Genomic DNA, 18,972 nt, shown 5'->3' with positions numbered 1-18,972 from the left:
CGTGGCCGTGGTCATATACTAAAGGGAGTGCAACCACCTCCTGAATACAGACTCAGGAGCAGGTGTGAGCTAACCCCACTCTCCCCCCCCACCCCACCCCCGGGGAAGGCAGCGGGCGAGAACCTGCTGCTCAACAGATCCTCTTATCTGGAAAGCAGGTGCGAGAGAAGAGAGGGTCAAGCGACCCCAGCAGGGCCTGAGTAGGGCGAGGCAAGGGAGACACAGCTCAGCTGTAAAATGTTAAGGCTCTCCAGAATGCTCAGTGGTCTAGAGAAATGATGTGTTCATGCAATAGGTCAATAAGCCAAAATAATGCAAAAATATCCTTGAGGAACAAATATCAAAATTTTAAATAAAGACACAATCCTTAAGACTGATCTTTCCTTTGGCCTCAGCCTCCAGATGGCTTAGCATGGTCTTGTTAATGATTCTGACTTTATCTAAAATTCTGATATTTTGGTCTTCATGGATGTTTTTACATTGCTTTTGATGTTTTAAAATATTGTGTTAAAATAGTGTATTAGCATTTTCCAGAGAAACAGACTAACAGAATATATATATAGCATATAAATGTACATATATTATATATAATCTATAAAACAATAGGATATATAGAGATTTTTTATGAGGTACCAGCTCACGCGATTATGAAGGCTGGGATGTCCCACCATCTGCCGTCTGCATACCGAAGGCCCAGCAGAGCTGGTGGTGTGGTTCAAGGCCTGAGAGCAGGAGAGCCAACGGTGCTGATTCTAGTCCAAGTGTGAAGGCCTGAGAGCCAGGGGCACCCAGGTGAGAAGACTGACGTCCCAGCTCAACAGTCAGTCAGAGAGCAAATCCAACACCCCTGCACCTTTTTGTTCAACACAGGTCCTCTGTGGATGCGATGATGCCTGCCCGCCACTGGACTGGGTTATCTGCTTCACTCAGTCCTAAGAGATACACAGGAATTGCCTAGATGAAAGAGGAGGTAGAGAGCAGATGAGTGTTCTAAGCAGAAAGAATAGCACAGAGAGAAGCCTGGAAGCAAGGAAGCTTGTCTTGGCACAGGCAGCGAAAGAAGGTTAGCCCCTGAAAATATAATTCGGCTAGTTATAAAACAACAAAGTCCCAGGGATGTAATATACACCATGGTGACTCTAGTCAACAATACTGTGTTGTACGTTTGAAAGTTGCTAAGACAATACATCTTTTTTTTTTTAAATTTTTATTGTTATGTTAATCACCATACATTACATCATTAGTTTTGGATGTAGTGTTCCATGATTCATTGTTTGTGCATAACACCCAGTGCTCCACGCAGAACGTGCCCTCTTTAATACCCATCACCAGGTTAACCCATCCCCCCACCCCCCTCCCCTCTAGAACCCTCAGTTTGTTTTTCAGAGTCCATCGTCTCTCATGGTTGGTCTCCCCCTCCAATTTCCCCCCCTTCATTCTTCCCCTCCTGCTATCTTCTTCTTCTTCTTTCTTTTTCTTAACATATATTGCATTATTTGTTTCAGGGGTACAGATCTGTGATTCAACAGTCTTGCACAATTCACAGCGCTCACCATAGCACATACCCTCCCCAATGTCCATCACCCAGCCACCCCATCCCTCCTACCCCCCCATCACTCCAGTAACACTCAGTTTGTTTCCTGAGATTAGGAATTCCTCATATCAGTGAGGTCATATGATACATGTCTTTCTCTGATTGACTTATTTCACTCAGCATAACACCCTCCAGTTCCATCCACGTCGTTACAAATGGCAAGATCTCATTCCTTTTGATGGCTGCATAATATTCCCTTGAAGACAGTACATCTTAAAAGTTCTCATCACAAGAAAAACAATGTGGAGTGCACTGTGCTGATGGATATCCACGAGACTCAGTGCAGGGATCGTTTCACAATATCTACAAATATCAAATCATTATGTCCTACGTCTGAAACTAATATAATGCTCTTTGTCAGTCCTATCTCAAATATAGAGGGGGGAGGATTCTGAAAGCCATCTTAAGTGTTCGGAACTTTATCTACGGAGCAATGAGAAGACTTGAAAGCGTTTTAAAGTGGAGAAGGGACAGGGTGAGCTTTGTGCTTTGAGAAATCGACATCTGGAGACAGTACCAGAAGAGGGAACCCCGTACATTGCCGGGGCGCAGGCAAGAGGGAAGGCAGTCAGGACCGAAGTGGGGTGGCAACAAGGTCACAGAGATGTAGAAAAATGTGAAGCATTCATACACAAAATAATGTGGCTTTGATGACTCTGTTATAGAAGTAATGAGGTAGAAAAAGGAATCAAATGCTATCCCTGGGTTTCTAGCTCGGGCACCTGAGTGAAGGACAGAGTCGTTTCCTGGAGAGCAGGTACCGTTCATTAATGTAGCCCTCACTGTAGACAAGATAGACATTGAGACCAGAAATGATTTTGCATGCTACCGACTGCGCTTATTTACTCCCCAAAGAAGAATCAGATCCTTCTGGACAAAGGAAGTTTGTTTAAAAATAGAAGTCAACTACATAAGTTGATTGTTAGGCCATGTGATAAGAAATTACAAGTTGTCATTAATCATTTTGAAAAGAAAATAAGTGATCTAAGATTTGGCAGTCACGCATGATACAACAACAGAATAACAATAGAGGGATGTTGAAAGTGTGGAAGTTCATTTCCTTTTAATTCATCCAGTTGGTGTTGCTGGGCTGATTATTCATACATTCCGTAAGCTTAGGTTTCTGAGAGGCTTATGGTAGAAAAGAGGTCATAATTCTCCATATTTATTTTGAAGGGGATTGGAATGATTCACTCCATAATATTACAAATGGAGACAAAACGGCCTTCTCTCCCGAGACCCTTGATATTTTCCAAATCTCGCTCAAGGATTTTCACTGTGGCTCCAAACAGCATCAGGTTTATTATCTCGTATGTTTAGGGGGAGAAAAAGGACACAGCCATTCCGAAGAAAAACAAATAAAATCTCACCTTGGGTTTCATATATTTAAAAATATCTACAGCAGTCCATTTGCTCCCAAATTACCCGGCGGCAGAAAGATGGTAGCAGTGGCAAGAGCACAGGTTTTCAATCTTCCCAAATCACCCCCGTAAAAACAGACCGAACAATTGAGACGCGAAGCAAAAACCCGTGGGCAACATCTACAACAGAAGTGACAGGGAACCTATTCCCACAAGCAGGAGGGGTGAAAGCACTAGCCGCATCAAGATGTGTAGTGACAAGTACAGGAGGAGGCAGGAAAACAAGGGACTTTCAGAGAACAGCTCCGAAATGGAATTACCAACAGCTGGCCACTCCCAAAGGGAAGGGTCCACTCTGAGCATGGAGGGCTCTTCAGGCCAATCTGACAAGAGCAACCAAACCAAGGAGGGGTTTGCCAGCTCCAGATGCCCTGCAAACTCTCTGCTTGCTGAGATCACAATGCATTTAAAAGGATAAAGAAGTCTTTGTAACTCGAAAAGCTAACCTTCACCATGAAGTTATGACAGGTGTTAATATTTCTGCACTCAATACTCAGTATCACTTTCATAAAGGGGAGACTACAAGAAATCCCCAGACTGGGGCGCCTGGGTGGCTCAGTCTGCCAAGTGTCTGCCTTCGGCTCAGGTCATGATCCCGGGGTCCTGGGATCGAGTCCTGCATCGGGTTCCCTGCTCAGCGGGGAGCCTGCTTCCCCCTCTCTCTCTTCTCCTGCTTGTGTGTTCGCGCTCTCTCGTTCTCGCTCTCAAATAAACAAACTCTTAAAAAAAGAAAGAAAGAAAGAAAGAAACCCCCAGACTGAAAAGAAACTGGAATGCATTGGATGCAAACGGAACAGACCAGGGACACTAAAGGCAGAGGAGAGAGAGAGGGAGGGAGAGAGAGAGAGAGAAAGAGGAAGAGGCAGACCACGGTGGGAGGGGGAGTGAAGGCAACATATCTCAGGAAAGGGTAAGTCCGGAGAGCCACACCACAATAACAATAGAAAATGGAGCCCTAGGGCATGGAAGTGAGGAAGGATATTTGTGGCACCCTCCCCTCTGAGAGCACAGAAAAACCATGAGCAATAGCAGTGATTGTGCTTGCATCCATATGATGTTGTTTTAAAGAAAAAAAAAGAGATAATAATTGACAGAGAACACTATGCCTATAAACAGTGAAATCCAACAATAAAGATATGACCATAAAACAGTAAAAACCTTAAGGGTTCCAAATGAGCTAAGAGAATTTGAGGAAATCTTAGAAGCTATGGAAGAATGCCGTAAGACAGGGAGCGAACGTGAGATGATTGGACGAAAGAAAAGCTTGAAAAGTGAGCTGAGAGAGTTTGAGAATTAGAAGCAGTAATAATAATAATAATAAATAATTTTAGAAAGGAGCAAAAGTGAGGGGAACACGTTCAAATCCGCATCATAAGAAAAGACAGAAAAGAGAATGTGGATAGAAAATAAAAAACAGAAACAAAATAAAAAGATTAAAGTAGGGGCGCTTGGGTGGCTCAGTCATTCAGTGTCTGCCTTCGGCTCAGGTCATGATCCCAGGGTCCTGGGATCGAGCCCCGCATCGGGCTCCCTGCTCGGCGTGAAAGCCTGCTTCTCCCTCTCCCACTCCCCCTGCTTGTGTTCCCGCTCTTGCTATCTCTCTCTCTGTCAAATAAATAAATAAAATCTTTAAAAAAATAAAAAGATTAAAAGTATTAGGCAGAACGTACTAGATTATTCAAGAAAATGTTGCCAATATAAAGAAGATCTGAATCTACATATTTAAGGGCACAGGGGACCCTGGAAAATCAGCTCAGAGTGGCCAAAATGAGACATATTTTAGTAAATCTATTGAACTCAAATAAAATGGAAAGAAAAAAAAAAAAAAACCAAAAACCAAGAAACCTGAACACCCTTTAAACAACAAAGTAAAAATGACCAAGCCCCTCATTAGAGAAAGAATATAGACTGGCATTAGACTTCCCAATAGCAACATTTTATGCCATAGGACAATGGAGTAACATTTATATTACAAGAGGTAAAGAAATGTGGGCAACGATTTTGTACCCAGGGAAGGAGACATTCAACTTGAAAGCCATATAAAAACTAAGGAATATATAAGAACTCATGGAGTGTTGTTCTCATGTGCCCTTTCTGAAGAATCCACTAGAAATGACTCAGACAACCATTTGATTGAAGAATTGCAAAATGTCTGGTTAACAACACTGGATATGTATTTATGCATAAAATTAAGTGAGGGGCATGAGGAAGCCAGTATACAATGTAATTGTTATATGATACAGTGCCACCATAAATAATTATAATTCAAAATTTTCTTTAAAAAGCAATCCTTATAAATCAAAGCAAAATGAAATGAAGAAACCTAACCATTCATCCATTTGGTGGAATAAGCACAGGAAAAAGGAAATTCTTCAAGTGACTTTAAAATAGGCCAATGTGGTGACACATCCCTAGTGATCTGGACCCTGAGAACCAACAAAATAAATTTTAAACTATTTTTAGTAATAATATTGGCATTGCTATTTGTAACTATGACATATTCTATAGGAAAAATCAAATAATTCTGTGAATGTTCTTGGGAATGAACCAAGATTTCCAGGATGAGTGGGGGAAAAAAAGATAAAATTGAAGAATCCTTAGAACTCTATAATCTAAAATTTTCAATTGGAAATGGAAATATGAACTAATAGTATAATTTAAAAATATATAAAAATATGGAGTGTCTGGATGGCTCAGACTATGGACTCAGGTTAAGCCTTTGACTCTTGATCTTAGTGCAGGTCTTGATCTCAGGGTGTGAGTTCAAGCTTCACGCTGAGCTCCATGCTAGGTGCGGAGCCTACTTAAAAGAAAAAAAAAAAAAATAGAAAAACCCAGCCACACAATAATATATACATATGCACATATATGTCAGTAAAACCAAGGCATCTTGGATAAATGGCTGACTCCAGGTCTCAGGCAAGAAGCGTTTGAGATGAGCCTAAAATGTCTTATTTTGCTAAAATAAGCCTAAAACACCACATCAAAATAACTTAAGAGCCAAACTGAAGAGTCTCTAACTGGCCAACAACGGGACAATTTGAGCATCAAATATTAACTGCAATGAATTGAAACGTCAACTGTGTTTAAATCCATTAGTCACTAATGATACTAAAAAAATCTCATTGGTCACATTTGGAAGATGGCAAGGAATCAATTTGTTATTTTGAAAACTGATGAGGGTGAAGTAAAGTCAAGCAGTTATCTTCCCTTACGGGCTTGGACTGTACCTCAGGACAATAACTGATGAGGGAAACTTGGACAGCATTTTATCTAACAAATAAGAAAGAGTGATAAAATTAGAACATCACCACATCAGCAAACCTTAATGAGATAATGCATGTTGATCTAGGCAATGATCATTAATGACTGTTGATAACACAGACAGCCAATCAGATAACAGGTGCCGCCTGATGGAAATAAACATACTTATGAAATATTACCATCAAAAGCACGAATTTGAATAATCAAGCCTCTAGATTGCACGACTCAGTTTGCAGGAAGTGCAAGAAAGAGAAACACGTTAGGCCCTATACTACAGGAATGCAATTAGAAAATTTCAGTATATGGGAAGCTTAAGGGATAACCATTCGGGTTTCTTTAAATGAATTATAATGAAAAATGAAAGGGGGGAAGGAGGAATCTATGGGTAAAATGAAACTTAAAAGATAAACCAACAACAACAACAAAAATATAAATCAGATTGCAATGTTTGGATCTTATTTCATACAAACCAATTGTAAAAAAAATTGCAAACCAGACAAATTTGTACACTAATTGAATAGCCGATAATATCAGGAAATTATTGTTAACGTTTTTAGGTTTAATAGTGATGTTCTGGTTGTATTTTAAAAGAGTCCTTATGCTTTAGGGATGCATAGTAACATATTTTTGGATCAAAGAATAAGAAGAGTATCATAACATTTGCTTCAATAAAACATGAAATTGCCTCAAAATAACCTAGCAAAGGAGAAGAGTATTAATAGGCCAATATTGGCCTTCAGTGCATAATTCTTCAAACGGAGTGATAAAACCTGGGGATTCATGAGAGACGATGGACTCTGAGAAACAAGCTGAGGGTTTTAGAGGAGGGGGGTGGGGGATGGGTTAGCCCGGTGATGGGTATTAAGGAGGGCACATACTGCATGGAGCACTGGGTGTTATGCACAAACAATGAATCATGGAACACTACATCAAAAACTAATGATGTACTGTATGGTGAGTAACATAACATAATAAAATAAAATTTAAAAAAAACCTGGGGTTTCTTATACTAATCTGAGAATAGTATGTGAATAATATATGAGTATATGTCTGAAATTTTCCATCATGGAGAGTTTCAAAACACTCATGGTCATTTTTGGTTTTGTTACTTTCCAAATCGATCTCAACCAGTCCATCAACAACAAGCATACTGGATTAACTTTCCAGGTTACCAAGCCATTGGAAAATGGACTGTAAGTTGAAAGACTAAATCATACTACAAGTGTGACACACTTCCCCTGATGTTGGTGTATATCATTTGTCAATGAATTTTAATAAGCACTAGGTGGCATAGTGATTGCTTTATACTAAGCAGGCAAAAGAGAAAATGGATTACCCACACTGACATGCAAAATGCCATCTATCAGTGCTATGGCCTGGTGATATCACTTTTGAAATTACCCCACCTCTTAATAAATGAAAATATCTTTCTTCATTTTAAAATTACAACTCCTGCCTCAGCATTACAAGTTCACCTAAATGTAATTTATTAAAACTTCTATTTGCCTAGTCATTTTCATTCTTGCATTTTTTTTCTCAACTTTCAGCTCTTTTTAACACGGCTGAGACCTGCTGGGAAGAAGATGGAACTGAAGTTTGCATAGTTAAGTAGGAGGAAGAGTGTTATATTCTTCAAACTGGATTGACACCAAGTGTTCCATATGCTGCAAAAATTAATATGAAGTAGCCTTGAGCCTCTTCTCTAATATCTGCATATTGCTTCTAGCTTCTCATTCTCCTGTCATTAACTGGTCCCAGATCTTGTTTTAGCTATCTCGATGTTGCTGCCAGCTGATTTTTTTTCCGTAACCAAAATAATGCACCATTCTATTTTTACGGTGCATGACTAATTTAGGGAATCACTAAGGTTTTAATTAATGGATTATGATTAAAGTATTCAGCTTCAAAATCCATTATTTTGGACGGGAAATGAACTTAACACCGAGTGGGATAGTAGAAGGAACAATGGATTTAAATGTCTGGAGATCCGCTGTGCCGCATGGCATTGGTCCATTCACCTCATTTCCCTTTGTACCCGTTTCCTCCATTCAGTCTTTTATTGAATGACTAATTATGCACCTACTAAGTGGCTGGCTTTGTGCTAAAGCTAGGCATACAGCAGTAAATGCATGGTGGTGTTTGGATTGAGGGCTGGAAGTGAGTCGGAGTGAAGAGCGGGGGACAGGAGTGTTTGAGCAAAGGAACAAATTCAGTGGTGCTGAGGGAAGGAACTGGATTTAGAATGAAGGGGGAAGATGAGAAAAGAGAGAGGCACACCTGCAAAATGGAAGGATTGAACAAAACCACCCATTGGATCCTTCCAGTTCTTAGTATTTTATAATGGGGTTAGCAGTTGAATCAGAGAATCTTGGCTTTACCATTTATTACCGCCATGATTACATGCAAATTCTTAGTGTCTCTAAACCTCAGTGTCCTAATCTATAGAACAGTGAGTACACTTACCTCAAGATTGTTCTGGGGCTTAAACAAGGTCAGACATTTAAAGCCTGTGTCGGTATACACAAAGCATTCTGTGTAGAAATGGTCACGAATATTAGCTTATACTTTGCCCTTCTCAAAGAGACACTTACATCTTATACCTGATTTTATTCCAACAAAAGACCTGGAAGAGACTTATGAGATTCCTAGCAGAATATTATTTCTGCTTTACAAATGAGAAAACATGAAGTCAAAGAAAAGGCATCAGAAATGACCGGAAGCACCTGGTCTCCCCGCTTCCTGTTCAGCTCCTCCTTTTATCCTCCGTCACAAATTACCCTTCAGACTCTTTTAGCTTCCTTTTGAACAAATAAGGAATCTTAGTGCAGACTGAGGACTTGTACAAATTTGCTCCTCTTAGAGCTTCAGATTTCAGGTTTTCCTTTTCTTTTTCCTTCTTCTTCTTCCTATTATTGCAACAGATCGATTTACACAGAAGCTATTTCTCTCATGCTAAGCCTTCTTTTTGGAGTATTAAGGTTATGAATGTCCTGTCAGTCAATGACCTGTTAGAATGACGACCAGCAAGTGTTTTTAATCATTTTTATGTGCACCATAGTCTCTTCTCTGTCATTCTTCCATTACCTTGGATTTGTGAGGGAAAGCTTTCCTTATAAGCTATTTCTCATGAAATCAGGGACGCTTCCACTAGAAATTGCCTCAATTGGATGACATACCTCAAATAAAAAATCACAGTATCTTGCACTGTGAGCTCATCTTCTTTTGACAGTTCAGTAGAAGTAGGATCATTCTTAGACTAGTTTTTACTCAAATTGCAGATAATCGGGAAAAACCGAAAAGCTACCACGAGGGCATATTCTGGGGAGTGGAGGAAAGGAGAAAGATGGGCACTAAGGGACATAGTACAACGGTGTTTTCAACTTTTCAACGCTTATGGAGCTGACCTCTCTACTATTTAAACATGATTAAATGGAAGTTCCAGTTGGATGTGTGGGTATGACTCCAACTTAGTTCTCTTCCAGGCAAAGCTCTTAGTTGATCCAGGAAGAGGTTCAAGACATTTTCTTCCTGAAAGCAGCTCGGAGGGAATGTTCAACTGATTGATTTCCATGACTCTATTGAGAAAATGTTTTTCTCCCGTCCACCTGAAATTTGCTTGGATATTAAATTTGCATACAGCTAAAGATGTCTCCTAAATATCAGGTGCCCATTTTGAGTGTGTTGACAATATGACAAGTTAATTTTACCGACATTGTAGCTCCTGTTTCTATCTTTCAAATTTCTCCTCACCTTTGTAGAACTGTCCAGGTTCTCCCCATTCCAATCACGTGGAAACTGGCCTAGGCTCATGCCTCCACCCAGCCTGTAGCTCTCTCTACCTCCCTTGAGTTCTGGTTCTTTGCCTTCTGGTCACAGCTCTTTCTAGACTATATGCTTCCCGAATTAAGCCTCTGTTATCTTCACTTCCCTGTAGTACATACTGTGGCTCCCTGCACCTAGTAGGTAGGAATCTAGGAGATGCATGTAGAACCGAATTCTCCTACCTCAAACCAAAAGTACTTTATGTGCCAAAAAGCTGATGCTTAAGGGGAAAAATGCATTCCTTTGAAGCCTTTGGAAAAAAAGATATTAACAATGACACAGTATATTTCAAATTATGGATCTTAGACTCCTAAGCTTTTAATACAAGCCATAAATTTAGGCATCAAATTGTTCTTGCTACAAAAGGAGAGCACGAATGAAGGTTTTGGTTGTATGCTGATGACTAGGGTTGCTTTTATGAGGGGAGAAATCTGTCTATCCAGAAACTCAGAGTGCTGTGTGCTACATAATCATTACCACTCAGTACAGGGCTGTCAAAGGTCTTATTTTAAGAGTGTTTCCCTGAAAATTATCCCTGGCCATTTGCCTTGAGTGGCTGTATTTCAAAAATAAAACCTTTACTGAAAAAAGTAAAGGCAAAAGGGAGAAGAAATGGATCCTGATGAAAGATATCTCACTGGCAAAGATTCACAGGATAGGCACAGTGACACAGCTGCGTTTTGTAGGAATCCTGTCTTTCCACGGACGTTGGAACGATTTCTACTATAAAGTCAAATTTGCAGATAGCATACCATCATCAGTAGAGTTCTATGCTACAAGTCAACTGAGAAACCAGAATGCCATTAATTTCTTAGACATAATTAAATATGCACATGATAAAAGAGTTACAAACTCATACGAAACACCTACTACAATGCTTAAAAGCTGATGATTCACAGAATATGCATCTAATCTTTCTGTGAGGTACGCGATGGAATGACACCACTCCTTGTCTCTCTTGACCTCTCACCGTACCCTGAAAAGCACCAGCCATGACAGGCAAATCCACTCTCTATTTCCTTACTCTGTACTTCATTTGCCTCATCATCCTTCTGCTGTTTGAATCACAGTGCTGCCTCGCTATTCTCATTGGAGAATTTCTCATCAAAATCTACACAAGTGTGCTCCTTCTAGTACTAAAACCAGAATCAAACGACTAATTTCATTTGACTTCTAGGTGATAACTACCTTCAAATCCATGTGACCAGCAGTTGCGCGGTTTCTCCTTAGGAAATGACATGGGTGACATAGATCATGTCCCAGGGACGATATGAATTTTGGAGCATTTTGAGTGTCCTTTTTGTTTTGGCTTCTCGGATGCTCAGAGTCAGATCTGTAACCCCATTTAGTCAACTCAGAGGGCCTTGTTCTTTGCATTGCTCCATAATATTTTCCAGCTTGTCTTATCTTGATAGTATGTCTGTATTTTCTCTGGCCTTGATTTTTTTTTAACTCTCACATTTTATATTGCTTTTAAACCATATCAAAATCTTTATATGGTAAACAAGCATACAGACACATACATAATTATTTCAGTTACAGAATGCAGTTCAGAGAGTCAGAGTCTCTTTTTGGTGTGGGGAGGGGATGACAAAGACAAAAGATTAATGTCTCTTTAGAAAATTGTATCTGAAGGACCTCGTGGTGCAATGGTAGCATGTCTGACTCCAGAAAATTATATCTGAAATAAAATAGCATCATGCCTAATAATTATCCTCTAATTGTTTGCCTCTGTTCTAACAATATTCTAATCCATCTATCATCTTGAAATTAATTATCTCTCTTAAGCATAGATTAGATCATGTTACTTTCCTGCTCAGATACCCTAGATGGCACTATCTACAGAATAAAGTTCAAGTTCTTCACAAGATACTACCATTTTACCTGTCTAGACTTTTGTCCCTGCCCACCTCCAATGTACCTTGCGCTCAAGCGAATTTGTACAATGTATTTCTTTATGAGAATTTTATTTTATTAAAAAACTGGCTTTGGACTCTGGAAAACAGTATGGAGTTTCCTCAAACCGTTGAAAATAGAGCTACCATACGATCCAGCAATTCCACTACTGGGTATTTACCACAAAGATACAAATGTAGGAATCCGAAGGGGTACGTGCACCCCAATGTTTATAGCAGCAATGTCCACAATAGCCAAAGTGTGGAAAGAGCCAAGATGTCCATCGACAGATGAATGGATAAAGAAGATGTGGTATATATACACAATGGAATATTATGCAGCCATCAAAAGGAATGAGGTCTTGCCACTTGCAACGATGTGGATGGAACTGGAGGGTGTTATGCTGAGTGAAATAAGTCAATCAGAGAAAGACATGTATCATATGACCTCACTGATATGAGGAATTCTTAATCTCAGGAAACAAACTGAGGGTTGCTGGAGTGGTGGGGGGTGGGAGGGATGGGGTGGCTGGGTGATAGACATTGGGGAGGGTATGTGCTATGGTGAGTGCTGTGAATTGTGCAGGACTGTTGAATCACAGATCTGTACTTCTGAAACAAATAATGCGATATATGTTAAGAAAAAACAAAGAAGAAGAAGATAGCAGGAAGGGAAGAATGAAGGGGAGTAAGTCGGAGGGGGAGATGAACCATGAGAGACGATGGACTCTGAAAAACAAACTGAGGGTTCTAGAGGGGAGGGTGGTGGGGGGATGGGTTAGCCTGGTGATGGGTATTAAAGAGGGCACGTTCTGCGTGGAGCACTGGGTGTTATGCACAAACAATGAATCACGGAACACTACATCAAAAACTAATGATGTAATGTATGGTGATTAACATAACAATAAAAAAATTACTTCCTAAAAAAAATTAAAAACCTGGCTTTGGTATTTTCTTATTAACATCAAAATTTCTAGTTTCACCACCTCTTCCCAAGTTCAGCTCAAGAACTGTATCTTTTAACTCAAAATTATCTCCTGTGATTAATGTTTGCCCTCTAGCATATTTGGAAGCAGTACACCCTAATGACAGAGAGGTTTGGCTTTGGAGTCAACTGACTTTGGGTTCAGCCACTTAACCTTACCTGTAAAATAAGATAATAATGTTCACTGGTGTTTTAAAATACATTCCCCAATTTTTGGACAACTCTCCAATGAAGAGGCAGAGTCTTCATATTCTCCTGTTAAAACCAGATGCATTTACTACTTGTTTGTAATCGATAGAGTACAGGAGAAATGATACTGGGTAATTTCCAAGACCAAGGCAATGAAAGTTGTGCACTTTCTGCCTTATTCATGAAGATATTCACTGTTAGAGCTTCGAGCGATCATTTAAGAAATCCACCTACCCTGAGCCACCATGCTGTGGGGGAAGCCCAGGCCACATGAAGAGGCCATATGTTAGGTGTTGCAGTAGGGAGCCCCAGCTAAGGTCACAGCCAACGGCCAGCTCCAATCACTTGACATGCGAGTGAAGACCTCTCCAGATGACTCCAGCCCTCAACTGTCAAATCACTGCCTGCCCGTTGAGTCTTCCCAGTTGAGGACCCAGCCATCATGGAGCAGAGGCAAGCCATTTCAGTTGACTCTATCCAACTTCCTGAGCCATAGGATACATGAGCATGATAAAAATGGTTGTTTTAAGCTGCTCATTTTGGAAGCAATTTACAACACAGCGATAACAATAAGGACAGATATTTGATACCTGTTGGTAAGGATTTGAAGAAAAGCAAGGAAAATGTTATAAGAAGCTAGAAGAAAGTGAATCTTATTACCTAGTGGTGCAAAGTTTGGCCAAAATATCATATGTTGTAATGTGAAGAATTGGAAATATACCTAAGGAATTTGATGATCTAGCTAAGCAGATTTCCCTGCAGAATATTTAAAAAGATATTTGACTGCTTCTTGCTACCTATGAAAAAATGCATGTAAGATGAGCTAAAAGGCAAACTGTTTAGTGTTCAAGCAAAATTTTGAGGAAACACACAGAAGCCAGACTTTGCTGAGCTCAAAAGTAAAACTGTTTCCCATTCCTGGCATCTTCAAATGGCAAACAATTTCCAAATTAAGAAGTATTTCTAGGGCAAAGATAACATCTAAAAGGGAAGCTGTAAGATCATTTGCTGAGGCCCTAGGAAGATCTTAAAGATTCTAATAGAAATTTTCAGATATACAAAAAGACCTCTAATGATATCAAAGGCGTATCTCATAGACCCTCCCTTTTAAAAGGCTTCCAGTAATTTCCAAGGGCCTCGTCACTCAGCAACTTCTTAGGGACCTCAGGATAAAGAAGATAGCTTAAAGATATCTGTGCTTGTGGATTTTGTATGATGGAGTGGATCTTAATAAGAGCCAGAAAAAACCCACAAAGTTTTAAGAAACTTGTACTGATGGAAACATGTTGGTTTGTACTAAGAGAGACAGAGATAGTACATGAAGGGAGGCCTTCCCCCGTACTAGTATGGGCAAGAAGCAGGATGAGAAGTTTACTCAATGGCAAGCATGGACCAATTCCTATGGAAAAGAAAAGATGATTCAAAGGGTTGAACCAAGAGTTCAGATGATAGAGTCCAAAACCAGAGACAAACTCCTAAGAAATAGAACTGAACTCTAATCAAGGATCTGGCAGCCATGTCTGACTGGATTTCAGAATTGCTATGGACCACTGACTGTCATGTGCCTCCCATTCCCTACCCTTGAAACAGGATATATAAACAGTTATCCCAACCCATCTCTGAGTGGTGCTAAGTTAGGTGTGTGTAAGGTAAATACTTTGTTTCTTGGATCCTCAGGTTCTTGGATGAAGAGGAACCATAACTTGAAGAGCCATACCTGAGAAATTGTCCCCAAGAAGTCTCATCCACACATGGACATGTCACTTTTAGGGGATCTTGGGAGGAAGCAAATGTGTTTTACATTTGCCACAGGACAGATTGTGGCTCTTTTAAAATATGTCTGCAAATTCTTTGACAACCGTTCTTCAAGAGGTGGGGATCTATGTACCCTCCCTGTGAATTCAGGGCTGACTTGAAATTCTGTTGTAACCAATTGAGTGCATTGGAAATAATGTTAAGTGACATCCAAGGCTATTCATTAAAGCTGATGCAGTTTTCTTCCCTGTTAGCTGGAACAATCACTTTGGGAGGTCCTGAGGACATTATGCTATGAGGAAGCCCTGGCTACATGGAGAGGCCAAGTGTAGGTTCCCCTGCCAGCAGCCCCAGTCAATAGCTAATATCATCCACACCAGGTATGTAAGTACATTTCTAGATGGTTCTAGATGGTTCTGCTCTCAAATTGTCACTGATGAGACCTGAAACTTCATGAATCTGTGCTCTAAATTTTTGACCCAGGATCTGTGAGCATAATAAAATAGTCATTGTAAGCTGCCAAGTCTTGGGGTTATTTGTTGTACAGCAATAATGACTCGTTCAATCCCCCCAAAGAATTATGAGGATTAAATGAGACTTATACATAAAGTAACAAGCTTGGTGTTCAGCAAAATAAACACTCAGTGAACGGGACTTATCAAGGGCTAACTCTTCTGCTTATTTGGTTCTGCTCAAAATAGTTAGTATGGGGTATACAAGACGTGCCTAATATATCATTGTTGACTTGAAGTGGTTACAGACTCGAGGACAGAAAAGACAAGATTGTAGTGAAAACACAACCTCATTTTCCTGACCTAAGAGGAATTTTTTTTCTGATGTTACGAAAAGAAACTGGATTCTTCCAGTAGCAGTCTAACAATTTCTAAACTTTATCTTGGTGAGAAATCAGATTGTGCAATTCATTTAATCTTGCCTTCTCACCTAAGTCTAAGGTGACAAAATTGTAAGTACTTGGATTCAGTGAGCAATAGTTAATTTGGGAAATGAGGGATCCTGGCTAGCAAATGTGGGACATGGCTAATGCAGCAGCCCATATCAGCCCCCATCTTCCCTGCAGCTGTGAAGTAAGGTTTCCTCCCCCTCATCTACCTTCCCATACCCTCAAACCCTCTCTACATGCCAGACCTGTCTCTGTCACCCTCTGTCCACTATAACTTACTAGGTCTCATCATGGACAGTCAAACACTGGAAGGAATTTTTGTACCTAAATCATTCAAAAACTTTTTTTCCTTGGGGACAAAACCCCACCTTAAGGGGTGGGGTTCCCCCACCCATTTGGGGATATTTGCATCACAAGTAAAAAATATTTTCAGAAAATCACCCTGGATTAAAACAGTCCCTAATTTCTCACCTACTTTGTCACAGTTGGTGGAAGAGACGATACAAAGTGGTGAGGCTTGCCTCGTTCCTAACCTGTGGAGCCTTAATATGCTACAGATGAAGGCAAGCGACCACTGCAGCCACCTCACTTAGAAGGCATCTGTAGAGCTCTAGCTCAGCCCACAACCTTCTGGTGCCTGTGTTCCACATCTGACAAATGGTCTTTGCCTCATCTCCCAGTTGGAAAACCTGCTAGAATCCTTGCTCTTCTTGGACTAAGGTTCTGCTTTGCTGTTATTAACCAAATGCTCAGGAAATTCTAATTTTCTTCTTAAGCCCCCTGAGTAGTGGCTGGAAGCCTTGCTGGCAATAATAGTCTTCTCTAACACTAAGGGTTCACAGTTAGGACTCCAAAAATGATCTGTGCCCGTTTTCTCCCTCATCAAGCCAGGCTAGCCTTTTGGAGCACTGTAACACCTTTGCCAGACTCCCTCACCTCACCCCACACCTCCCGGAACTAATAGCTGGCCTCCTGGTTGGCTGATATGCCCTCTGAATAGTGTATTCCGCCTCTCCACGGAATTTTCCAGGATCTGCCCCATCCAGTGAATGAGACTAGTTTTATTCTTGTTAAGCCAGTCATGTGGAATAACATGATAGTAATGTGAAGATGAAGACCTTCTTAGGCTTTTAGATGGCTCAATTTTACAATTATAATATGACAGATTAAATATGCAAATACTTTTGCTTCTCGAACTGCTCATTAGAGAAGCAGAAAAGAGGTTTCAAAATATCTGTAAAATGAGGTGAAAGGACATAGCTTTCAGTCATTTGAGTAATTATTTCCCTGCTGAGAAAAGGGCAAACAGTAAATAATTTCATCTTATTGAATACTACAGATACAGAAGATGTCTCTTTTTAATTAATTTTTAAGACACCATCCAAAAATTCTCTTGGCTCTAGGACAAATCTTTCACTAGAACCAAAAAAATAACAAAAAAGGAGGATAAGACAAGGAAGAAATACTGTTCACCTAAAAACTGGTCTCATGCTTTTTTTTTTTTTTTTTTAACTCAAGGAGCACTCTCCGAGGAAAGGGGGTGGGAAGAACAGTAAACTGCTAAGGTCCACAGTCTTTTCCATCATGAGGAACTCTGGGAGATAATGACACAGAAATGCTTGACAGGTCTCCCCAAGGCAAGGCCAACAAGCTGCTTCAAGTGGCAGCTCCAAAAGTACAACTCTAAGTTTCTCAGATTTCTCACCCATTAAAATTCTAGGAAAAGGAGGCTAATTCTGCAAGTAGCCAACTCTAACTTCTTGTTATATATGCCTCTTATAAAAATGACAAGCAGAAGATTATATGACAAGAGTACTCGAACAGCCAAGGCAATTTTTCTAGGTATTCATCTGGCAAGTAGATATCTTGAGATGTTTGCAACTTTTTGTTTTTAAGTAATTAATTAGATACAGGCTTCCAGTGATGGAATGAATAAGTCCTGGGGACAAAAGGTACAGCATAGGGAATATGGTGTTGCAGAAGGGTTGCTTGGCGACAGACGGTAGCTACACTGTAGTGAGCACAGCAGAGTGTATAGATTTGTGGAATGGTTCTGTTGTATGCCTGAAACCCATGTAACACTGCATGTCCACTATACTGCTAATAAAAAAAAATAATTGAACCTCTAAGCACAAGGGGCGCCTGGCTTTCTCTGTCAGCAGGGCATGTGACTCTTGATCTCGGGGTCATGAGTTCCGGCCCCAGATTGGGCATAGAGCCTACTTAAAATAAAAATTAAAAAAAAAAAAAACTTTTAAGCACAGACAGAACTACTGAAGTAGTTAGCAAGGAGACTACCAACACTATTACGTAAGAGATATCTCAGCTGCTGTACCCAGTGGCCCCACTCTGCCTAGTGGAATATGTGCAAAAGAGGCATATTATATAGAATGGTAGATTGAAGACCCAAGGAAAATGAGAAGAAAATCTCTGGCTAAGGTAAGCTAAATCATTGGGAGAGGAGGAGTAATAAGATGAAAAAACCCAGTGAAAGCAATTATGTGCTAATGGCAGATCATTTCCAAAGATGGCCACCAACCATTCCTCTCATTCCTGTAGGGGCCTGCTACTCCTTCCATCAAGAGGTAGAATTTATTTCTCCGCCCCTTAAATCTGGGCTGGTCTAATGGCTTGCTTTGACCAAGAGGAGGCAATGGAAGTAATGGGTCTTCACTTCACTGGGACCTCTGAGTCAGGGCTTTCAAAGATCTTGGAGCTTCTGCCTTCACTTTAGACGCCAGCCACCAGGTAAAGAAACTCAGCTAGACTATCAATATGATGAGAAACCAGATGGAGGAAGAAAGACCCAGCAAGCCCTAGCCATTCCAGTCACCAGCTGAGGTCCCAGATGTGTGAAAGAAACCATCCTGAATGTTCTTGCCCAGCAGAGCTCCCAGCTGAATGCAACCACATGAGGGATCCCTGAGAGGAGCAGAAGAACATCCCAGCCGAGGCCAGAGAATCCACAAAATCATGAGAACTAAGTGGTTGTTCTTTCAAGATAGTTTTGAATAATGGATAACCGAGACAGATCCTCTGTTCCCCATGACAATGAAGAGGTTGTTTGGCAACATATATGCCTTGAATGGAGAGTTGCCTAGATGTGTAAGCCAGTGGACTTCTGGAAGGTGGGCAGTAAACTATGA

Source organism: Eumetopias jubatus, unplaced genomic scaffold (genome assembly GCF_037043125.1).
Source record: "Eumetopias jubatus isolate StellerSeaLion01/CBP00866 unplaced genomic scaffold, mEumJub1_p1.0 scaffold_8, whole genome shotgun sequence".
NCBI lineage: Eukaryota > Metazoa > Chordata > Mammalia > Carnivora > Otariidae > Eumetopias > Eumetopias jubatus.
The sequence above is the reverse complement of the archived record's forward strand: the minus strand, read 5'-3'. Positions refer to the sequence as shown.